This window comes from Ambystoma mexicanum, chromosome 2p, assembly GCF_040938575.1.
Source record: "Ambystoma mexicanum isolate Mex_15411 chromosome 2p, UKY_AmexF1_1, whole genome shotgun sequence".
NCBI lineage: Eukaryota > Metazoa > Chordata > Amphibia > Caudata > Ambystomatidae > Ambystoma > Ambystoma mexicanum.
This window is the reverse complement of record NC_090923.1, coordinates 43191203-43214156: the sequence shown is the minus strand read 5'-3', so window position 1 is coordinate 43214156 and position 22954 is coordinate 43191203. Positions and strand designations below refer to the sequence as shown.

General features: G+C 46.4%; 1 protein-coding gene across 1 annotated transcript in view; it reads right to left on the bottom strand.

Annotated features, from left to right (window-relative positions):
• The window catches only part of LOC138566175 (zinc finger protein 84-like), an 89508-nt gene extending 71366 nt beyond the window's left edge, over positions 1–18142 (bottom strand). The window contains exon 1 of the mRNA XM_069643211.1: positions 18030–18142. The gene's annotated coding sequence lies outside the window, so the exon portion shown is untranslated. The remainder of the gene's footprint in view (positions 1–18029) is intronic.
• Positions 18143–22954: the final 4812 nt, after the last annotated feature.

The window sequence follows — 22954 nt, the reverse complement described above, 5'->3', positions numbered from 1 at the left end:
GCTGCTGGGCATGGGGTGATGGGGATCGATTGCTTTTTCTTAGCGGTGAGATTGAATTGGATATAGTGGTGGTCGGACCAGGGAATAGGGGTGTTGCCGGTGATTAAGATGGAGCAGCTGTGCTGGTTGATCCAATCCAGAGTGCGTTATTTAATGTGAGTAGGCTCAGAGATGGTCGGTGCGAAACCTAGGGTGGTAAGAGCTTTCTTGAGGGCTTTGGCATGGTGATCCTTGGGGTCGTTCAAGCCTAGGTTAAGATCGCCCAGGAGAATGATTTGGGAGGTCTTTTTGATATTATCTGACAGGGAGTGGATGAGTGGATGAGAGAGTCTTGGAAGTCGGTACATGGGCCAGGGGGTCGATATACAATGTGCATGCTGATGGTGCAGTTGTGGGATAGGTTGATTTTGAGTGGGAGGTAGTCACAGTTGTGGCCAAGCTGTACAGGTGCTTCCCTGATGCTGAGGGATTCCCTGGCTATGAGGGCGACACCCCCACCTCTCTGGTTGGTACGGTCTTTCCTAAAGATAGTGTAGTCTGCGGGGATGGCTAGAGAGAGGGCAGGGCCTGAGCTTTCATTTAGCCAAGTCACGGTGACTACAAGGATGTCGAGGTTGTCTTTGATGATAAGGTCGTGATGTGCAGGTATGGAACGTGCATTAACCAGTGTGCATCTTAAAGTAAGGTCAGAATGCTGTGTGGGGGTGTGTGGTAAAGGCTGGGGAGTGGTAGGTGAGGGCACAGATATATTATGTGGCTCAGTAATAGTTTCTGTAGGGGCAGGGTAAGTGCAATCAAGATGATTAGGCATACATGGGTCAATGGGCACAGGCAGTGCAGCAGCATGATTAGGCATACATGGGCCAATGGGCACAAGCAGTGCAGCAGCATGATTAGGCATACATGGGTCAATAGGCACAGGCAGTGCAGCAGCATGATTAGGGATACATGGGTCAATAGGCACAGGCAATGCAGCAGCATGGTCACAAGCAATATGATTGGCTAGACATTTAGCGTGTCGCTCCTCAGAAGGAGGTACACAGGCAGGTTGATTGCAAACAGTTAGGATAGGACAATGTGGACGCTCCACGTGATCAGAGGCCATTCACTGTAAAATATCTGTGCCGTCTCCTGCTTTGTGAATCCCTTGCACCCCCAACACCTCCCACTCCTGATCTTTTTGCAAAGGGGCAATGCCGCTGTTGACTCGTAACCCTTCTCGGGGGCGGTTGTAGATGTTAACTGGGAGGGGGAATGAGGTGGCATTCTCACTGCAATTAGTGGTCAAAGGGCAGCTTGTAATTGGCCCCGCTGTATTAACAGCATCATTGGTATCGATTAGTTCTATATCACCCAGAAGATCCTTTATCTCGGTTATCAGGACATTTACCGGGGATAATGGATTGGCTGCTTACCTTTTTCCCATATCTAGTGCGGGTGATGCAGAGTGATATCAATATAAAACTAGCCAACAGTATAAACACAATCACATATATACACAAATTAGTACTGACTATGCAAATCAAACAAAATCTATACAAATTGTCTGGGCAAGTCTGGCAGGATTAATACAAGGCTGTGCAGTCAGCAATGTCAATACAAAACTGTTCAGGGATGTCCTACACAGATCTATACGAGTCCAGCAATATTTATGCAAAATGCTGCAGGTCTGTGCAAATCCAGTAATATTTGTGCTAAGTTCGACAAGTCTGAAAAATGCAATACACTGCAAGTCTGTAAAAATAAAGTAGTGTTTGTGCAAAAAGGCAGATCTAGCAATACAAATACCTAAGCCTGTACAAAGCTATGCAAAATTTAACGAGGACGGTGTAGTCTTTTTCACAGGCAAAAGAAGCAGGATATAAAAAAAGAAAGCTGTGCCGCACACCTGTCTATGATGAATAAGTGGGCGGCGCAGATAGTTGCTTTAAAATCGCTTCCTAAAAACTGATGTAAAGCATAACTCAAGGTTCGCTGGGAATGACAAGGGTGGGAAGCGAAAAGCAGTTTCTATGCAGACAGGGCCATACGCTAGTCCTTTCAGTTCAGTATGGGCTCCTTCGATTAGAGTTGGTTATAATGCTTACCGAGTCAGAAGCAAGTCCGTCACTGGTCTGTTCCTGTCTTGCCGCATCATGGCCGATGTTGTTCTTCTACGGAACAGCACTGCTGCCGCTAACTTTCAGACAGCAGCGCCCTTTCCCCAGCAGGCTTACGCCGCAAGGGCGAGCCCGCTCAGGTTTTGAAGGTGAAGGGGTTGCTTCCTCCTTCCTCCCCTGGGGGGTGTGGACAACTTCAACCGCGTTCAACGGTACCTGGCTTGCAGCTCACAGTGCAGACTGCAGCGCCCTTTCCCCGGCGGTCCAAAGGATCATCCTTGACAGTGCTGCAATTGCCAACATGCATTGACCAGGATTTGCAAAAATAGAAGATTCTGCCATTACTGTGTTCATAACCTAAATCAAATCTCAGCCTCAATATCTAACAAGAATAGATTTCATTGGGGATGTGTACAGGCCCGACAGCTTGAACCGTGACACATGCAGTAAAAGGGGAAAATGGTTTTCGGAAACGTGTAGAACCAAGAAATGCCCTTCCTAAAAATTGGCAGGAGTTTCTCCGATTTGATGAAAATAAGACTAGATTATTCTCTTTTTTGTCAAAAAGCTTAACAGCTATTGACAATAACAAGCAGGTAATTACTACAAACAGTATAAATGTTCTTTCTGTAAATCAATAGATCTTGGGACTAGCTACATGTTCACTCGAAGAAGCCGACACTCGCATCCTACCCCATTTATGTGATGCTGAGGAACAATGATAGATATATATATATATATGTTTTATTTATTTTACAACACTTTTTACAAAAAGAAGGTATCCAAACGACTTGCGTCGCAAAGTCCACTATTCCTCTGTCACTTCCCATCATTCCTTACGGTGATCTACATTAATGTGTTTAAAGAAAGAGGCTACTCCAATCACCCAACGTGTGTTTGACCTGCTGGCCAGATCGTTCCACCAAGTCTCCTCATCAAATGTTCAAGTTGGGTTCCAGCACAAGTTAGTAAAAGATGGCGAATTGTTTCTACAGTGTCCTTTTCCTCACAATATCGACAATTATTAGAGTTGGATTGCTTCCTTACGGCCCTTACTTCGTTGGTGTTTATCAGATTGAGCCTGAATCTTAAAAATAATCCAAGGTTTTATCCGGGAATTTCTCTAAATAACTTAGTACTGTGTTTACTTTCATTGGGGTTGCAGGGATGGATTTAGTCAATTTGTAAATGTAGGCACTCTCAAGGGTTTTAATCCAGTCCCTTTCTATCAGCTGCTCTGCAACTTTGTTTGGGTTTGTTAGAAGATCGTCCTTAGTAAAGTCTAGATCAACCAACAGTTTATTGTTAGTCAAGTTAGTCAATTCCCAGCTTGTCATTATCTGGTTCTTACCACTTTCCATTTCTGTTTTAACAATATTGAGTATTGTTGATCTAGGCTCCGAGATGACCTTTCGGTAAAACATCAGTGTATTTCTAGCGGCTATTGCAGACATTGATGACAAGCATGTTTCTTGTCTAATTAGGGACATTGGCGTAGTTTGTGCTAATCCTAAAACTCTTCTCCAGAAGTAGCCCTCAAGTTTTGACCAAAGTTTTGCTGGAACTAGGGGCATGGCATCAGTGCCATATGTTAGACTCAGTGTCACTTTAGCTTAGAAGAAATTTATGATAGGGATTAGCGAAAATCTGCCGTATTTCCTATCTATTGCCATGGCTTGACATGTCAAGGCTTTTAGTTTTGCAAAGACTCCACTAGGATGCTACTGATCATCACTCCCAGATATTTGAAGGACTTTACTTTCTCCAATTGTAATCCTTCAGCATACCATTTTGCCTTATCCAGTTTTTTCTCTTTTTTCCATGACCATAACCTTGGTTTTGGCTTTGTTCAATTCAAGGTTGTTAGTTTTTAAATAAGAAATCAGGTTATTAATCTGTCTTTGTAGGCCGACTGGGGTTAGGTCTAGGAGAATGATGTCGTCTGCGTATGATATCCTTGAGACCTTCGTGCCCCCTATTGTCGGTGGAAAAATTTGTATTGCATTTTCGGTGTTGGAATAGTCTGCTATGTAGGTGTTGTATAAGGCAGGGGCCAATGGACACCCCTGCTTAACGCCCCCATTTGTGGTAATTTCCTTTGACAGTTGTCCTAATTTATTAAGTCTGACTCTCATAGATGTCTCTTGATAGAGGGATCGAATGGGACCCAATACTGACTCTGGACAATTCTTGCTGTATAATTTCTTCCACAGGTGGTCCCCGTTGACCTGGTCGAATGCTTGGACCAGGTCAACGAAGGCCATATAAACCAGCAGTCCTCCTTGCAAGATCTTTGCTTTGATGGTACTCAGCAAGAGTATATTTGTCGTTGTCCCTGTGTTTTTTATGAAGCCAGATTGAAATGGGTCTAGGTGATCAGTGGTTTTTAGCCAGGACTGAAAGGCTTCTAAAGCGAGGGAACCAAACACCTTTCCAATGACGTCATGGAGAGCTATAGGGTGATATTGATGGGGTCGTCTCTTGGTCCCCTCTTAAAGATTGGGACGACGATGGCTCTGCGTATTTTTTCAAGTCTGGGTTCGATATCCCGTCCGGGCCAGGGGCCCTTGAGTTGGTTAATTTTTTGATTTTTCTCAGAATTGACTCTTAGTCGTCCGGGATATCCCAACTTGTTGGCTTGTCGATTGGTGCTGAATAGGTTTCAGTCATCAGAGGTTCATACAACCTAGTGAAAGGGTTCACCCACTGGGCTTCTCCCACATTGTTTTGCAGGAGATCGTTGTTACTCCCATTGGTACCCTTTATCAGTGGCCATAATTATTTTGTGTTCTTACCACATACTGAACGTAACATTACTTCGGCATCAGCTTGGTATAGATTATGTTGATGTTGTGCCAACCAATGCCTGTAATTTGTTTTCTCACGCTTCAAGCGTTCTAGGTTTTCCAGTATGTTAGATTTTTTTGCTATGCGCACTCGTTGTCGTAGTGTTTTCCTTCTTGCTACCACTTGGGTGTTGTATGTATGTAGATGTTGAGTGCCCCCATTGGCAGTTTTAAATCTTTTCTTTATATACGTTAGTAGCAAAGGTGTGTAGTCTACTTTGTACGGTTGTTGTCTCTAAGTAAAGTTGCCGTCGGGCTTAGCCGCTTGGTAATGTATCTAATAGCTTTTTCTGATAATTTAAGTTGGTTTCCCCTCTGGTCTGGTTATAGTTCAAAGGGTATCCACTTTTGCAAGTGTTTTTGGGGCGGCTGAGGTAGTTTTTAAGATGTCGCGATCGCTATTTGCGGTTCAGACAACGGAAAAGGTGTCTATTAAGACCAGCATCTCCTTTGAGACATACGTGTGGTCTATTGTGCCTTGTTGAGTGGCGCGTTCCAATGTTGGTATGTTTGAGTTAGAGCTATGCCTCATCCAATGTAGGTTATGAAGGTCTCTTTCGGACATTAAACTCTCCAGTAGTCTGCCTCTTTCAAGAATTGGCGCTGATCTTGGTAGATGTGTTTTTTGATTTCCAATAACTGTACATATTGCGTTAAAGTCATTGTTGATCATCACATGGTTGCAGTAGTTACTCGTGGATGCCTCTTCCAAAATCTTTGCCATAGAACTCATATACGAGTCATTTGTAAGGGCATCCGGGTTCCAGTATGTATTTATTATTAAGATAGTTTCCACTGCACCAGCTTTATTTGAACATGGCAGACGTTTCCAGGTGATTAATGTTGCCTGTAAAAAATGTTAAATGGCCAAAGCCTCGCGTGTTCCAAGAGGCCATTTTAATATAGTTATTTTGTCCCTTGGATGTTGTAGTTATGATGCCAAGTTGTAACTCCCCCACTCCTGTTTCTAATGGCTAATTTCTGTTAAGCGTTGTTGAGGTTGGTGCGGACCAGACCCACTGTTTCGGGTCTATAGCGCTGTTAGTTTTGACTTTGCTAGTTGCCGTTTTTGAATGCTTCCCATTCGCGAGGTTGTGGTCGAAGGTAGGTTTTAGTTTTTTTGGTGGACCTGATGGCCTCCTGTCAGTCTCTCTTCTCTTCAGCTTGAGCATTATCTCATGGATTGGGTACTGATCTTTTATAGTAAGTGAATTTGGAATTTTGTGTAGTTTGCTCCTTAGAGTTGTGAGTATAACTGTTTTCATCACTGTAGCACCTCGATCTTCTTTCTTGGGCTCTGGTGCTAGGTTGATGGTACAAAGACTCGTTGTTCCGGCCCACATCCCTTCTCTGGATGTTGGCACCCCTCGATCTGCTTTCTCTTGGATTTGGTCTGTCTCTGCTTTCCTCCTCATAGTTTTCATGGTCTGGTTGAGTTCTTTCAGATCATATCCCAAAAATCGTAAAACTGTCTTCTTCCTTTAGAAGTAGTTATTTTATTAGTTTCGAATGGATATGAAGGAAGGAGCGGTCTCTCCGTCCAGTTGGGCAAGGTTCCTCTATCCAAATCTCGTTTTGTAGTTGGCGTAAGCTCGGGATTGGTTTGAGTAGTCTCAGTATAGTGGTTCTATTCAAAGTCAGATTATCTCTGTGCTCTTGTGTACGCTCTAGTCTGAAAATGCATGGGCTGCAAATTTTTCTCGTCAGTAACTTTGGTTTTCTCCCTTTTGTATCCAGGGGCAAACGTATTCCTTCGGTTGAGTAAGTTCTTTCTTTACTATGGCTCCGGGCCTGCTTTCTGTTCAATACTGGGCTTGAAATACTTTCCTTATCACTGTGTCCCAATGATCTGTTAAGTAAGTGACATCCAGTTTAGCAGGTCTTTTCTCTGGTTCCCGCTTGATGTTCGTATATAAACAGAATTTTTTTCTCTTTCTTGCCTTGACTCGCCCAGACCCTGTCTGATTAGTCTGTTGCTTTTCACTCCTGGACTCAACAATTACGAGGGGGTTTGAGGGGGCTGGTTCAATTATAAAGACCTTTTTCTTTGGTTCATTTTTAGAGTTGTTATTGTCCCCGGAGTCTGCTTTCCTTTTTTTTTCTTATAGGATTGTTGATTTCAGACTCTGAGTCCTCAATCGTATACGTACTCATGTTCATCAGATCGACTGGGTAGTCTTCGCCACCCTCCGAGAGGGCATTTGGTACATTACTACTGGTGTCTTTCCATTTCGAGGCATTTCCAGGTCGCCTTCTTTCTTTCCAATTCAAATGAAGGTCCTTTATCTTGACTTTTATCAGTCAAAGCAATTTCTTGGGCCTTTGCTGATAACTCTTGTCGGTTCTCCGACAATTGTGTTTGTGGAATTGTTTTAGGTCGAAAGGCACTCTCCTTCGTCAAGATTGATTGGCTGAATATCCCAAAGCTGAATAGCTTTTTTCCTTTTGTGCCCATCGCCTTTTTCACCGTATCTAATATAGGGTTTGTGGCACTTAAGATGATCTCGGGCTCAGTAACAATGCAGCCGTTTTCTCTTTGTTTTCTCGTTTTCTTTCCCTGATTTGTCGTTGAAGGATTTGATATCTCTGTATCAATATTTGATATGTAGATGTTGTGTCATGATCCATCGATCACGCCCCTTTTGGTCCTCCTGGTCCCTGGCACGTCGGGGGTTACTCGCTGTAGTACACCCAACAAGGCCGTATTCACAGAACGCGGTCTATCGACCTTTACGCCCATGCAGCACGTTCCATAAATTAACCACGCCCCTGCGGCTACGCGCGTCTCAACGCTATCGTTAGCTGAGGCTAGACGTGCGTCGCAGTCGTTCTCCTGGAACTGAGTTGCTGCTCGAATTCCCGGACCCACTCCTTCTCCTTCCCTTTCCCTTGTACCTGTATCCATCTGCTTTCCGTGCAGACCGCCCCCGCGTGTGGCCTTCCTTCCTGGTCTTCCTGGAGTTTCCTTGATCCCAGACGAAGAAGCTGAACGAATCCTGGAATCGGACGACGGCTGAGCGGGCTTATACAAGACCCGAACAGCACGGAAGAAAACCCCGGCGAAGGATCCCACAAGGCAGCAAAAACAGGTGAGAAAAAAGGAAACCTGTGACAGATTGAGACGCCACCTGATTGAATTCGACACAGACATGGAAGCGGCCATCCAGGAACTTATGCGTGGCATGCAAGAGCTGACGACCGAAGTGCAAAATTTAAAGGAAGAGAACGCCGCCTTAAAGCAATTGGTGTTGTCCCGTGAATTCGCTAAAAAAGAGAGTGTAATACTGGGCGGCGTTGTTGATAAATATGATGGTTCCGCAAAGACTGGAACAAATTACCTAAGCACCTTAGATTGGAGTCCAACCTTCTGGTCTTTCGCAAACAACTCAAAACAGAGCTCTTCAAGTAATCCCTCGTCTAGGCCTCTCTGAATCAGCTAACCGGTATAAGTCTGTCTGCCGCCCCGTCGCCTCTTCTGGCTCTATCTTGAGCTTGTACATGTCTTTTTGTAAGCGCCCCGATGCCCGTGGGCAGTCGGCGCTATATAAATATATAAAATAAAATAAAGAGCCTTCGTGGATTCCTTGACTCATGTTTGGTCCACTTTACTTTCAAGCCTTATCATTTTTCTACACCCAGGGCTAAGGTGGGCTTTATTATTTCGCATCTTTCCGGCAATGCCTTGACCTGGGCCACCCCACTGGTTAACCCTGGGGATTCTCTCCTGGATGATTACGATGGCTTCATACAGGCCCTTAAGACGATGTTTGACCGCCCAGAGCAGGTCTACAGTGCCCAGGAACTTCTACTCGACTTTCAACAAGGTACCCAGGATATGCTTACGTATGTCACACGCTTCAAACAGCTGGCTAAAGAAGTGGATTGGTCCTCTGAAGCTTGTTTTACCCTATTTCGAAGAGGGCTAAAGGAAGACATCAAGGTTGAACTAGCCAGAGTGGCGCACCCAAGTTCTTATCAGGCCCTGATGGATCTTGCCCTGCAGATTGACTTTCGCATTCAGGAGGGAAAGGCAGAGAAAAAGAAAAGCAAGTCACCACTCCAGAAGAACCCCGAAGGTATTTCCACTTCGAGTAACAAGCCTGAACCTATGCAGCTAGCTGCATTCCGTGGACCCATATCCTCCCAAGAAAGAATGCGTAGGATCCATACCGGGTTGTGTATGTATTGTGCATCAGACAAACATTTAGTGAGAGAGTGCCCAATAGCACCCCCACGGTGCTCGGGAAACGCCAGCTCCCGATCCTAAATGGAGCACAGGTTCGGGAGAGAGATGCCTGCTCCACATCAATTCCATCCTTGAACTCTCCTGGACAAAATTCTTTGGTGATTTTACAGGCCTTCTTATCACCATCCAAGAAGGAAACGCATCCCATCCTGGCACTGGTGGACTGTGGAGCTATGGGGATTTTCATAGACCAAGAATGGGTTCTTAAACACCATATTCCTTGCGAATCCCGGACTATCATGCAACCTGTAGAAGCAATTGATGGAAGACCCCTTTCTTCAGGACCCATAACCCTTCAGACCAAGCACATCGAACTTGCCAAAAACCACCATCGAGAAAGGATAAAATTTGACATCAAGTCGGCCCATTACCCAATGGTTTTGGGAATGCCCTGGCTTCAAAAACACAATCCGTACATCAATTGGGCAGTGGGTTCCTTGTTCCTGGGCTCAGAATTTTGTATGTCCCACTGCATAATGTCAGACCTTGCTGCGACACCATCAGAAGGACCTCCTACGAATCACCAAGGTACAATCTCTGTCTCAAACATTATCCGGGTTCCAGAGAAATACCAGGAATATTCTGATGTCTTCTCCTCTGCCATTGTCCAGGCGTTACCTCCCCATAGACGAGAAGACTGTGCTATAGAAACGGAACCTTCCGCTGTAATTCCCTTTGGAAGGATGTTCATCTTATCCGAACCTGAAAAGAAAGCCCTTCGAGAATACCTGGATACTAATCTTGCAAATGGCACCATACGACCCTCTAAATCCCCAGCAGGGGCCTCACTGTTTTTTGTTCCCAAGAAAGACACCAAGGAACTCAGACCGTGTCTGGACTATCGAGGTCTAAATCAATGCACCCTTAAGGATCGCTATCCGTTACCCTTGATCTCGGACATTCTGGAGGCAGTAAGGGGCGCAGTGGTTTTCACCAAGTTGGATCTCAGGAGTGCCTACCATCTGATTCGCATTAGGGCAGGAGACGAGTGGAAAACGGCCTTTAGAACACCCTTTGGTCATTATGAATACTTGGTCATGCCCTTTGGACTTGCTAATGCCCCGGCGGTCTTCCAACGCTTCATGGATAGGATGTTCTCAGACATGCCATTCCTTTACGTGATTGTCTATCTGGACGATATCCTAATAATCTCGAAGGACATTTCCAAGCACGAAGAACATGTAAAGGCAGTGTTAAAACGACTACGCGAAAACAAGCTCCTGGCAAAGCCCGAGAAATGCATCTTCCATGCTTCTACTATACACTACCTAGGATTTGTCCTTAGTCCAGAAGGCATCGGAATGGATCAATCCAAGGTTAAGGCTATATTATCCTGGCCAAGACCCACCTCTGTGAAACAAATCCAGTCTTTCCTGGGCTTAGCTCATTTCTACAGGAAATTCATACCTTCCTTTTCCGAGATAGTCCAACCAATCATTGCCTTGTTAAAGAAAGACATTCCCTTCCTTTGGACCACAGCTCAAGAGGAAGCCTTTCAACGGTTGAAGTCTGAGTTTACACAAGCTCCCATCCTGGCTCAACCTGATGTCAACCGACCATTCATAGTGGAGACAGATGCCTCCAGCTACGCTATTGGAGCCGTCCTCAAACAGCTATTCGGGGACAGGATGGAGCACCCCATTGCTTACCTTTCACGGACATTAACTCCCAGTGAAGCCCATTACTCAGTCTTGGAAAAGGAACTGCTAGCCATCCGTCAAGCCTTCACCGAGTGGCGTCATCTACTCCTCGGAGGGAAACATCCTGTCCATGTCCGCATGGACCATCGAAACCTACAAGTACTGCAGGCCTTGGAATGTAGGAACAGCCGTCAAGCTCGGTGGGCCTTCTTCTTTGCCCAATACCAGTTCCAGATTCACCACGTTCCCGGAACACAAAATCTAATAGCTGACGCCCTCTCTCGACGTCCAGACTACGAACCTCCGGGAGATCGGGCATATCCCAAGAGGTTTCCCCATACAATATTTGTAGCTCAAGCAAACAATCTCCTGGAAGACATTTGCATGCAAACTCAGACTTCGGACCTCTGGAAGGATCTTTCGAAAAGGACTCAATGGGATCTGAGAACCCAGGACGGATACCTGTTTAAAAATAACAACCTGGTCATTCCCACACAGAAACTACAACAAAAGATAATAAACCTCTGCCATGATACCCTTCACTCCGGTCATCGTGGCATTTCCAACACCCTCCGTCTAATACAAAGACAATTTTGGTGGCCCAGAATGAAGGCTGACGTTCAACTGTACGTTCAATCTTGTTCCGTCTGTAATCAAAACAAACATGACAACCAGAAACCAGCAGGACTCTTATTACAGCCTACACCACCAACAAGACCTTGGGAAGTCATCGCTACAGACTTTATTGTAGAATTACAGCCATCCAGAGGGTACACCACTATCATGGTCACCATTGACTCGTTCACTCATATAGCTCATTTTACACCTCTGTATAAGTTACCATCCTCGTCAGAACTTGCTGGAATCTTCCTGGAACACATCTTCCGACTGCATGGACTTCCTTCCAAGATTATATCGGACAGTGGACCACAGTATATCGCTCAATTTTGGAAACACCTCTGCAGGATACTAGGAATCCAACGAGCCCTCTCCTCAGGCTATCATCCCCAAACCAATAGAGTCACAGAACGAGTGAATCAAACCCTTTAACAATACCTTTGTTGTTTCACTACTAAGGTCCAGGATGATTGGTCGCTTCTAATACCAGTGGCAGAATTCGCCTACAACAATTCGGACCATTCGACTGTTAAAACCAGCCCCTTTTTTTTGCAGCCATGGATTCCACCCTGCGGTATTACCTTCAGTCCTTCCGCACCCTACACCAGTTCCAACAGTCGATTCCTGGATTGAAACACTCATCAATGTACAGAGAGAAGCCAAGGAACATCTAGAAAGGGCACAGATCCAAACTAAGCACTATGCAGATTCGAGAAGAAGACCAGGGCCTTCTTACACCATTGGGGATAAAGTATGGCTATCCTCGAAGCTACTGCCCCGACATCTCAGACCGAATAAGTTGGCTCCTCAATATTATGGGCCTTTTCCTATAAAAGAAGTCATTAACCCTGTGGCCTTTCGACTTAAACTACCAGACTCCTGGAAGAAAATCCATCCAGTTTTTCACAAATCTCTATTGAAGCCTTACATCCAAACCACCCGGACTAATCTTAGACCCAGTCCTGTGATTGTCAATGACCAGCTAGAATATGAAGTGTCTCGAATATGTGACTCCAGATATAGACGAGGACAACTTCAATACCTGGTGGAATGGAAGAGCTATCCACCCAGTGAACGCACCTGGGAACCAGTCTCAAACCTAAACTCCCCCAGATTGCTCAGAAAGTTCCATCTAATACATCCAGGCAAACCCGGTGGAATGAGTTTTAGAAGGGGGCATGCAGTCATGATCCATCGATCACGCCCCTTTTGGTCCTCCTAGTCCCTGGCACGTCGGGGGTTACTCGCTGTAGTACACCCAACATGACCGTATTCACAGAACACGGTCTATCGACCTTTACGTCCATGCAGCACGTTCCATAAATTAACCACGCCCCTGCGGCTCCACGTGTCTCAACGCTATCGTTAGCTGAGGCTAGACGTGCGTCGCAGTTGTACTCCTGGAACTGAGTTGCTGCTCGGATTCCCGGACCCACTCCTTCTCCTTCCCTTTCCCTTGTACCTGTATCCATCCGCGTTCCGCGCAGACCGCCCCTTGTGCGGCCTTCCTTCCTGGTCTTCCTGGATTTTCCTTGATCCCGGATGAAGAAGCTGAACGAATCCTTGAATCCGACGACGGCCGAGCGGGCTTATACAAGACCCGAACAGCACGGAAGAAAACCCCGGCGAAGGATCCGGCAAGGCAGCAAAAACAGGCGAGAAAAAAGGAAATCTTTGACATGTTGTCGATTTTTCCATCGGCTGAGTCTGTAAGCTTATGTCTTCCAGCTTGCATATCTAGGGCATGGTAGGTTAGGTCTTGGATCTTTTGAGCCTCAGTTTGTATGGCAATCTCAGAGGCGTTGCATGTTTTTTTCTACGACTGGTTAGTTCTTATATTAACCTAAAGCAGTTCCAGCAAAGTCCGGTCTGTCAATGTATAATGGACCTCGCCCCACGTGTTTGCCATTATGAAGCCCTCCAAGTAGTTCAACCATGTGTGCATAGGTGCAATTAATGATGTTTGATCTTTAAGCGTATCATTTAGGGCTTCGTAAAGCTTACTGAACGGCGCTAGGGCTATTGTAACCGTAGCCACGATGTTCAAGAGGTGGTGTTTTTTCGCTGGTGTCTCTTTTATTTGCGAGATGTCACTTTGAGCATCGCGAGTTTTGCTGCGTACTTGGGGCAAGGTTTTTAGACAAATGCATCTGTTCAGTTCTCCTTGATGATCTTCGTCGAGGCGTTGTAGCAGTTGGGGCCTTTTGTTCTTCTTCCTGGTAGTTATTTGTAATCTTAGGCTGCTCCATCACTTGAATATTTAGTTTTGGAGCTGTCAAGTTAATTATTTTGATGGTCCCAGGGCCTAGTGTTAGTACTTCACTAGTCGGTATTCGCGTGGTAACATCCAAATCTTTCTGTGAAGCGTTATTTAGAGAAGTCCCTCTTTGGGTTTGTGACGGCATCACGGTATCCACAGTAGTAACATGACGTGATTGGTCAGTGCTGGTGAATTTCTGTTTTGTTGGTTTTTGGCCAAAATGCCATCTAAGTGGTGTTGACGTTGTGTGCCCAATAGACACACCATTTGTTGTCAGAGAGGGAGAGAGAGAGTCAGACTTCTCTCAATCCCTTTTTTATCCGTGCTGTTACTATCCACATGGCTATTGATACTCTCCAGTATGTCAGCATCCAAGATTTCATTTGCTGATATCTCTGTGCCGGTGTCTTTTTTCATAAAGAATTTATCCAAGAGATCTCTGTTAATGGATTTACTGGGAGGGCCCAGTGTTTTCAGTGCTTTCCGATTCATTACAAATTTGCGCACAGTCTTACTGTCGTTAAATCTTTTTCTTTTTAGATGCACAGTAGCCCTTGGTTTGTGGCCAGGATTTGGTGGTCTTTTCTGAGATGGTGCATATTCATTTAGTCTGACTTGGTTCTCTAATTCTCTCCTCTGTGTTTTAGGTAAGTGGTTGGGCAGGGGTGAGTCCTCGTCATCTTCCATGTGTTTTCCTGGTGCTGTTTGCGTGCTGTCTTTGCAATTTGAGATCGTGTAAAGTGCAACTTTGTATGGCAACGTCGGGTTTTCCTGGAAGCTATGTTCTATTCCTAGGGTATCCATGTCTTGCTGTTTGTTTAACTTCAAGGGTGGTGCAGTTTCCACCGGGCTCCTCAGATCTTCCTTTTCTATTATAGGGTGGACTTCTATGGTAAAATTCCTTTTCGCACCAAGTGTTTGTTCGTGCTCATCCAAACACAATAATGTAGCAGGGATGCCGTGGGAACTGGTATCTGTAACATAGTCCGTTTTTTTAACTTACTGGGGGGGAGCAGCCCCCACCGCACTCGAGGGCTCAGGGATGGGCACTGCCAGCCCCACCGGGGAGCTCCCCAGTCCGTTGAGCACCCGCCAAGCCAAGAGCCTGCCCGAGAGCCCGCCCTCTTCCGGGTCATGCAAAGGCTCCGGGAAAGCTCCACCGCTCGCCTCCGATCACAACAGGTCCATGCCAGAAGTATCTACAGCCGCCCGTCCAGCGCTCCACTTCCACCCAACCAAACATCTCTGCGTCCATACTCCACCCCCCCAACCCGCTGATCAGGCTCCTGCCCGGTAAGTCTGGCGTGGTAAGGTTGGGGGAGAGTATGGGTGCTTGTAGAAGGGTTTTCAGGATTTTCTGAGCTCTTTTCCTCAGGAGGCGAATGGGTTGTATGCAGAGGTTTTGTCAGTCACTAAACTTAGCAGGTTCGTACATTTGCATACCTGGTTCCACATTTGCTCTGAGTGTTGTTTTGGTATGTATCGGTGTAGACGACAGTCTCTTCGAGCGAGAGGGGTTTTTCAAAGGGCTCCTCATCTCCATGCCCAGATCCTCACGTCTGGGCCTCTGGCTCCAGAGGTGTCTTCCTTCATCCTCCATTGTTTTAGAAGTAAAATCTTCAGCCGACCAGCAGGCCAGGATGCCGCGGACTGTAGCAGATGGCAACTCAGCTTCCAACTATGCGGCTGCTCTGCGGTTGGAAAGGGTTTTTATGATAATCTCCTCCCAGTAAAACAGTAGAGGTAGCCAAACAGACTACCAGCAGCAAAGAGGGTGGAGTGCAGCAGACTGCAACTCGGCTTCCAACTCCGATATATCCTATCTAAAGTTTATTGATTTATATTTTATTAGACATTTGTATGGCACCTATACAGAAGTGTTTCGGCCACTTTTACTCCCTAAAAATAGGTGAATACTCCCAAAAAATAAAACTAGGGAGTAAAAATACTCCCAACAAAAAATGGGAAACAGACAACTAGGACAATGGATATGATTGGACCAGCAATGCAACCTAGTACCACAGGAAGAAATTGCTATTACAGCCTGATGGGAAGACGTAAACATGTATCTTTTAAAGTGTATGAATAACTAGGTGCAAAGAAATAATTATTACAAAAACTAAAAAAATGTTTCCAGTTAAAACATTTTTACTCGCTTATAAAATACTCCCATTGGGAATTGGACTTAAATGTTTACTCCCTAAAAATCATTTTTAGGGAGTAAAGAAAAAAAAGGGAGTAAAATACTCCCACTTCAAAATCTTATCTGGAGCACTGGGGGATAGTCTAGGGAAGGGAGCCCAAGGGCAAGTGCTGGCGAAGGATAGAGACTGGTGGGGTGTGGGCTGGTCCCTGTATTACTCAGAAGGGAGCAGGCCCTAGTCACAGTGGCAGGTGGAGAACGTAGCAAGGGAGCGGGAGATGGAAGGCAGAAGAGAAGAGGAATGTCTTGAGAAGTTTCCAGATCTTTAATAGATCAGGCTCAAGTCTGATGGGGAGAGAGACGCTGTACCAGAGGGAGGCGTGAGCCGAAGAGAGGGTTCTACCGCCCACTCACTGCTTGGAAAAACGTCTGTCCTTCAGAGAAATGGAGCCAGAGGACCGAAGGGTTCTGGCTGGACGGTAATTAGGGATGGAAACCTGGATGTAGGGAGGTTGCGATATACAAATGGCAAAAATAAATAAATATACAAATTCTTTAGAATAGAATGTTGTTTGTTCTTTTCTTTGCAAGGAAGCATAAACGAAGATGACGTTTGCAGTGATTTATGAGTGCATATGCCAATTCCCTGTGATTATCTCCAGCAGATGCAAAGGTGTAGGTCATTCGGCATTCGTTTGTGGCGCATGCAGAGAGAAGGGCACTACAGTGGCTCCAGGGACAGGGGGCAAAGTTGGTTTACAGAAAACATCTGGTTTAGCCCAGTGTCTCAGGGATGCGATTGGCCACCCTGCTGCCCACAGTTAAGAAACAGCTGAGGTTGGGTGCGGCTGCAGGTGTCTTAGTAATTCACCTGGGGGGGGTAATGGTCGAACGTTGCTGGGAAGGCGTTTACTCCTGCGTCACATACAGTTCCATGTCATTTCGTTGTGGGATGTTTTTTCGTGGGGGGGTTTTCCACAGATTTTTTAACGAAAAAACGAATTGAATTTTTATTTTATTATTTTTGGGGGGTTACCCCTCCAAACCCCCATCCCTTTAATTTTTTTTATATTCCCGCACACCCACACCCAATTCATATATTTTTCTAACCCCACCCGAAAAAATTCAATGAGTTTTTTCGGCAAAAAATTTGCAGTGAAAGACCCAGCAAAAAAACATCCCGCGATGAAATGTTGGTAGGATCAGAAAAAGAATGGTCTGAGATAATCCCCAGGAAGGAATACCAAGGTGCCGGGTTGGGCAAAGCAGTGGAAAAGGGGTGGGTTTCATCAGACACAGGATGATTGGGGAGGAGGACCTGGCCAATTGCGCACATGATGGGGTGCACCAATTGGCCCAGGGACATAACGTATTTCTCTTAGACATTTCCAGGGCACTCTCGAGAGCAGGATGCATGGCAGACATGCCAACCCTCCCAATTTAGGAGGGAGACTCCCGATTTTGAAATGAATAGTATAGCAAAATATTGCTATTTTTCACGTACTCCCACCTAAAATAATTCTAGCCCCAATGCATGCCTATGGGAAAATACATTTCTCTCTAATTCTATTGTGAAATCTCCCTCCTAGGAGCCTCAGAATGTTGGCATTTATGGCATGGTGAGTAGAGTGCATGGTGGGTATTGTATGTTGTGTCTGCAAACGCAGGTGCCTTGTGGGTCAGGGAGGGCCAACCCCCAAGCAGTAATGGAGCATCTGCTTGGCTTAGGTAGTTCTCAAAGGTAGGTATTGTGATTAGGAAGAGGGATGCTGAGGCAATGATTGGATTACTTACAGTAACATTAATTCCTCCTAGTCATACTCCCTCTGCTCCCTCCAATGTGGCAGAAGGGTCCCATGACCTAGCTAAACAATGTAAAACTGTAGACTGATAGGAAGAAGGGAGGCTATACCTCCCACAAGGAGCAGGGCCAATACGAAGAGGAGGCTGGCCCTCAAAGGTTAGTACTGGGACGAGGAAGAGTACGCCCTGGAGTAATGATGATTACCAGTAAGTAATCCGATCATAAAGCCTCGCTCCCCGGAAGCTCCTGTATTAACCCCCAGATGGCTGTGCTGGAGGCGGATGCAGCGTGGGTGCTCTGGCCTGCAACAGTGAACAATGCACAGGTTTAGAGGGGGGTATAAATGGGGGCTTAAAAATATAAAACTCCCTACCTGGTGCCGTGTGGTCTCTTCACAAGACCCTTCCGATCCACTCATGCAATGGCGTGCGTGCCCCCTGTCCAGCCACTCCTGATCCTGCAGGGATAGCAAGCTCTGAATCCTAGAGACCGGAAGTGTAAGGGGGAAGCTCTTCCGGGTCTCCGGGGAGCAGGTGCAGACAGGCCCTGTGTCCGTGCAGCCGCCTGATGTAGCACTTCCGGTTCATTTGGAGCAGCTATGCTCAGCCCCCTGGGCCTGCACTGCACCCAGGAGGGGCCTCCTTTTCTGCAAGTGGTGTCTGTCCAGGGAGACTGGTCAGAAGGCAGACATCACACAATGCGCCTGTGCAGTGAAGCAGTGTCTGTACAGTGAACAGGGTTGCTTGCCAGAAAAGGAAACTTATATAGCCCAAATGGAGTTGGGAAGTAGCCCAAAAGTAGCCCAACCACATATTTTCTGTTCATAATATGATTTGCATGCTTGCAATTCGCCAATTTTATACAAATGCTTTGACTAGTTTAGCTTTCACAAATGTATCAATACTCTTGGGACTATAACGGAGACTTCGTTTTAAAATTTAGATGGCCATCAGAGTATCAACGACACAAACATGATCATAAACTTATCACATGAAAGGGTCGCTGAAACTAAAAGAAGTAGCAAAACACAAAACTGTGCTGTATTTGACGGCAGAGAGGCGTGCATGGGAGGACCTGCGGTCTTGACTGTTCTGGACTCCACTGTAATTGAGAGCAGAGATGCTTGCATGGGAGAACCTCCGTTCTTGACTGTTCTGGACTCCACTGTAATTGAAAGCAGAGAGGCGTGCATGGGAGGACCTCTGGTTTTGACTATTCTGGACTCCACTGTAATTGAGAGCAGAGAGGCGTGCATGGGAGGACCTGCGGTCTTGACTGTTCTGGACTCCACTGTAATTGAGAGCAGAGATGCTTGCATGGGAGAACCTCCGTTCTTGACTGTTCTGGACTCCACTGTAATTGAAAGCAGAGAGGCGTGCATGGGAGGACCTCTGGTTTTGACTATTCTGGACTCCACTGTAATTGAGAGCAGAGAGGCGTGTATGGGAGGACCTCCGGTTTTGACTGTTCTCGTCTCCACTGTAATTGAGAGCAGAGATGCTTGCATGGGAGAACCTCCGGTTTTGACTGTTCTGGACTCCATTGTAATTGAAAGCAGAGATGCTTGCATGGGAGGACCTGCGGTCTTGACTGTTCTGGTCTCCACTGTAATTGAGAGCAGAGATGCTTGCATGGGAGAACCTCTGTTCTTGACTGTTCTGGACTTCACTGTAATTGAGAGCAGAGATGCTTGCATGGGAGAACCTCCGTTCTTGACTGTTCTGGACTCCACTGTAATTGAGAGCAGAGATGCTTGCATGGGAGAACCTCCGTTCTTGACTGTTCTGGACTTCACTGTAATTGAGAGCAGAGATGCTTGCATGGGAGGACCTGCGGTCTTGACTGTTCTGGACTCCACTGTAATTGAGAGCAGAGAGGCGTGCATGGGAGGACCTCTGGTTTTGACTATTCTGGACTCCACTGTAATTGAGAGCAGAGAGGCGTGCATGGGAGGACCTCCGGTTTTGACTGTTCTCGTCTCCACTGTAATTGAGAGCAGAGATGCTTGCATGGGAGAACCTCCGGTTTTGACTGTTCTGGACTCCACTGTAATTGAGAGCAGAGATGCTTGCATGGGAGGACCTGCGGTCTTGACTGTTCTGGTCTCCACTGTAATTGAGAGCAGAGATGCTTGCATGGGAGGACCTCCGGTCTTGACTGTTCTGGACTCCACTGTAATTGAGATCAGAGATGCTTGCATGGGAGGACCTTCGGTCTTGACTGTTCTGGACTCCACTGTAATTGAGAGCAGAGATGATCTAAAGGTGTGGCCCATGCCAACGCATTTCCCACCAGGTTGGAGATAAGAAACCCGACCTTTGCTCTGTCGGTTTCATAAGACTTGGGACGGAATGTATAGTAAATCACATGAGCGTCCATAAACTCCTTTAATTTCCGAGGGTTGCCATCATATTTGCCACATGGTAAAGATAAAGGAGGGAGGTCTCCTCTGAGTTCCTCTCTTTCTTGTGTCTGTTGTCTAAGAACTGTGTTGTCTGCTCTTAATGTCTGTACTTCTAGAGTAAGACCTTGGATAGCATTCACCAGTTCCTGATATTGTTCCAAGCTCCCCATTGTGGGATTAGGGCATTGCAAACTCTCATGCACGGCTGAACTGTCAGGAATGACCATACAAGTATTGTTTGCCCCCTTCTCACCTGAGGATTTAGTTGATTCTTCAGAGGATTCTTCTGTTGTGTACTCTTTCTTCTTCCTCCTTCTTTGACTGCCAGCTTCCTTATTCACTTTTCGTCCTTTCTGGTAGAGATAGGGACGGGCTCCCGCAGAGGCCACTTTGCCTCTGTGGACTACTTGCCCAGCAGCGGCCGGGTAAACAGGTTCATCCTGCTGGGGGGGTGTGAAACAAGTTTATCCTGCTGGCGGGGCTGCTTGCCTGCATGTGCCTCCTGCTGGCGTGGCTGCAGGTGCCACCTGCTGGCGGCGCTGGTTGCCTACTGCTTGGCTGCAGGTGCCTCCTGCTGATGGGCTGCTTGGCTGCAGGTGCATCCTGCTGGCAGGGGTGCTGGCCCAAAGGTGTTGGTGCACGCTCCGGTCTGTTGGCGGATGTTCTGGTATCCGGGCTCGAGTTGGTGGTTTCCCTGTGCCCAACCCAGAAACTTTACAGGCAACCTCCTCCCATATAGCCTTCTTACGTATTTGCGTTTGGTGTCGCAGATCGGAGCAAAATACTTCTTCTGAGTTCTCGACAAGGGTGTCTGCAAGCATGTTGAGTTCAGGTTCACTGAACCTTGGCTTGCGGCGGCGAACAGCAGGTAGCCTTGCAGACATGTCTCTCGGTGTTGTTAGCTGCTCAGGTTTTCACTCACACTCCTGTGCACTGAGGATTGCAATGAATTGTGTTTTTGTAATGGCCGTTGGTACATTTCCTGTTCCGTTGATGACGTTATTTCCAGTGCTAGTAAAACCGGTATGCGCGGAGTCGGAGTCAGCGAGGATGCATGAAGAGGGGGTTTTGGGGCCATTACAGCAATGCCGTTGCTACCGTTTCTGGCATACCAGAATGCGCATGCACGCTGACTCCGAATCTACTGTTGATTCCGGCAGCTGTGCTACACAGACACAGTAGCACCGGTATGCTGGTAATTTTGTTTTTATACCGGCAAACTCGTAATGAGGCCCAATGAGTCAGACAGTATTCCAAGCCCAAGAATAAGGATCCAGCGGCCCAATTGATGTACGGATTGTGCCTATGTAGCCAGGGCATTCCTAAGACCACCGGATGATGAGCTGCCCTGATGATATCAAAACATAGATGTTCTCGATGGTTGTGATGTGACAGGATTGCTATGCTATGCTATTCTATGCTGGGTAGGATTGCTATGCTAAGATATGCAGGATTGCTATGCTATACTATGATATGCAGTACTTCTATTCTATGTTGTATAATGCGATGCTATACTATGATATGCAGTATTGCTAAGCTATGTTATGCAATACTATTAGGCTCTCCCATGCAGTTAGGTCTCAGACCCTCCATGTCACCTCCCTGGGCCTGCTCTACACAACACCCCGGACAGGCCCAAATCCCCCCTAGGCCAGAGGACATGTCAGACCTTCCCTTCCGCTTATTCTCTACAAGTTTAGCATTAGCCCCATATATGGGAGATATCTGAAGGGGTTTCTGCGAATGCCACTTATTCATAATACAACACAATGTCCCTGCATTGTGTTGTATTATGAATATTATGCACGCTCCTCGGCCTTTCCCAGTATTCCAGGTCCTGGTGGATTCATTGGAGGGGAAGGGCTCTATTCATAAAATTGACAGAACGGGTCTTGTGCTAGCTGAACTTAAGATTCACACCATATGTCTGACTGACATTAGGATCCTTCTAGAAAGATTGACAGTGGTAGCAAATCGCTCCCTGAATGAATACATCCCCCCTCTGAACTCTTTATTGGCTGATTCTGTTGGGGTGGGATAAAAAATGGGTGATTTAAACACAGAGGGGGTTATCTCTGGTTTAACCTTTACATCTCCCCAGCCTGTAGGCCGGCAACCCACTGACAAAGCAAATGTGTCGCCAGTTAGTGTATCGCCTGTGCAAAAACAAAAAACAATCCCGGAACCTAAAACCCACCTTGGGGAAATGCTCGAATAAGCCGACCAGAAATTCTTGGCGAGCTTTAATAAGGGAGGATGTGGCAGTTAGTGATTTGGTCACTGATTCGACATTGACCCGGAGGAGGAGCCTCTGATTGCCATGGGGGTAGGTATGCCAGCAAAGAATACCCTTTCTGAAGAAATGTCACATTAAGGGACGATTAAAAGGAAAAATTAAAATCATAGTTCCCACAAATCCAACAACCGTATGGGAGGCCCAGCGCACATGACAGCACCCAAGCAGAAGATGGTTAATTGCTTGGAAGGAAGAGGTGTCTATCAACTTTATCAAAAAAATCCATTAAACATGTCTCAAATTCCCTTTTTCCAGATAAAAGTAGAGCAGCTAATCTACGGCAGGAAATAGTGCCCCCCTCTGATGATATGGGTTCCCCTTCTTTGACCAGTTTAGAAGGGGTACCGGTGCCTTCGCTCTCGGGTCAGATGCAGAATCCTGTGGCTCTGTCGTGGATTGCCACTGTGGATGTTTCTGGTCGCATACATACGCTCCCCTCCTCACATGGAGTGCTCTCTTTGTGTCCACCCGTGGTACCATCGGATGAGATTATGCCCTTTCAGCCTACTGGAGGGAAGGTACATGTACCTCTCATACAGATTCCCTCTTTGGAAGCCTTTATAAGAACTACTGTGGTGTAGATTATGGACCTTCATTG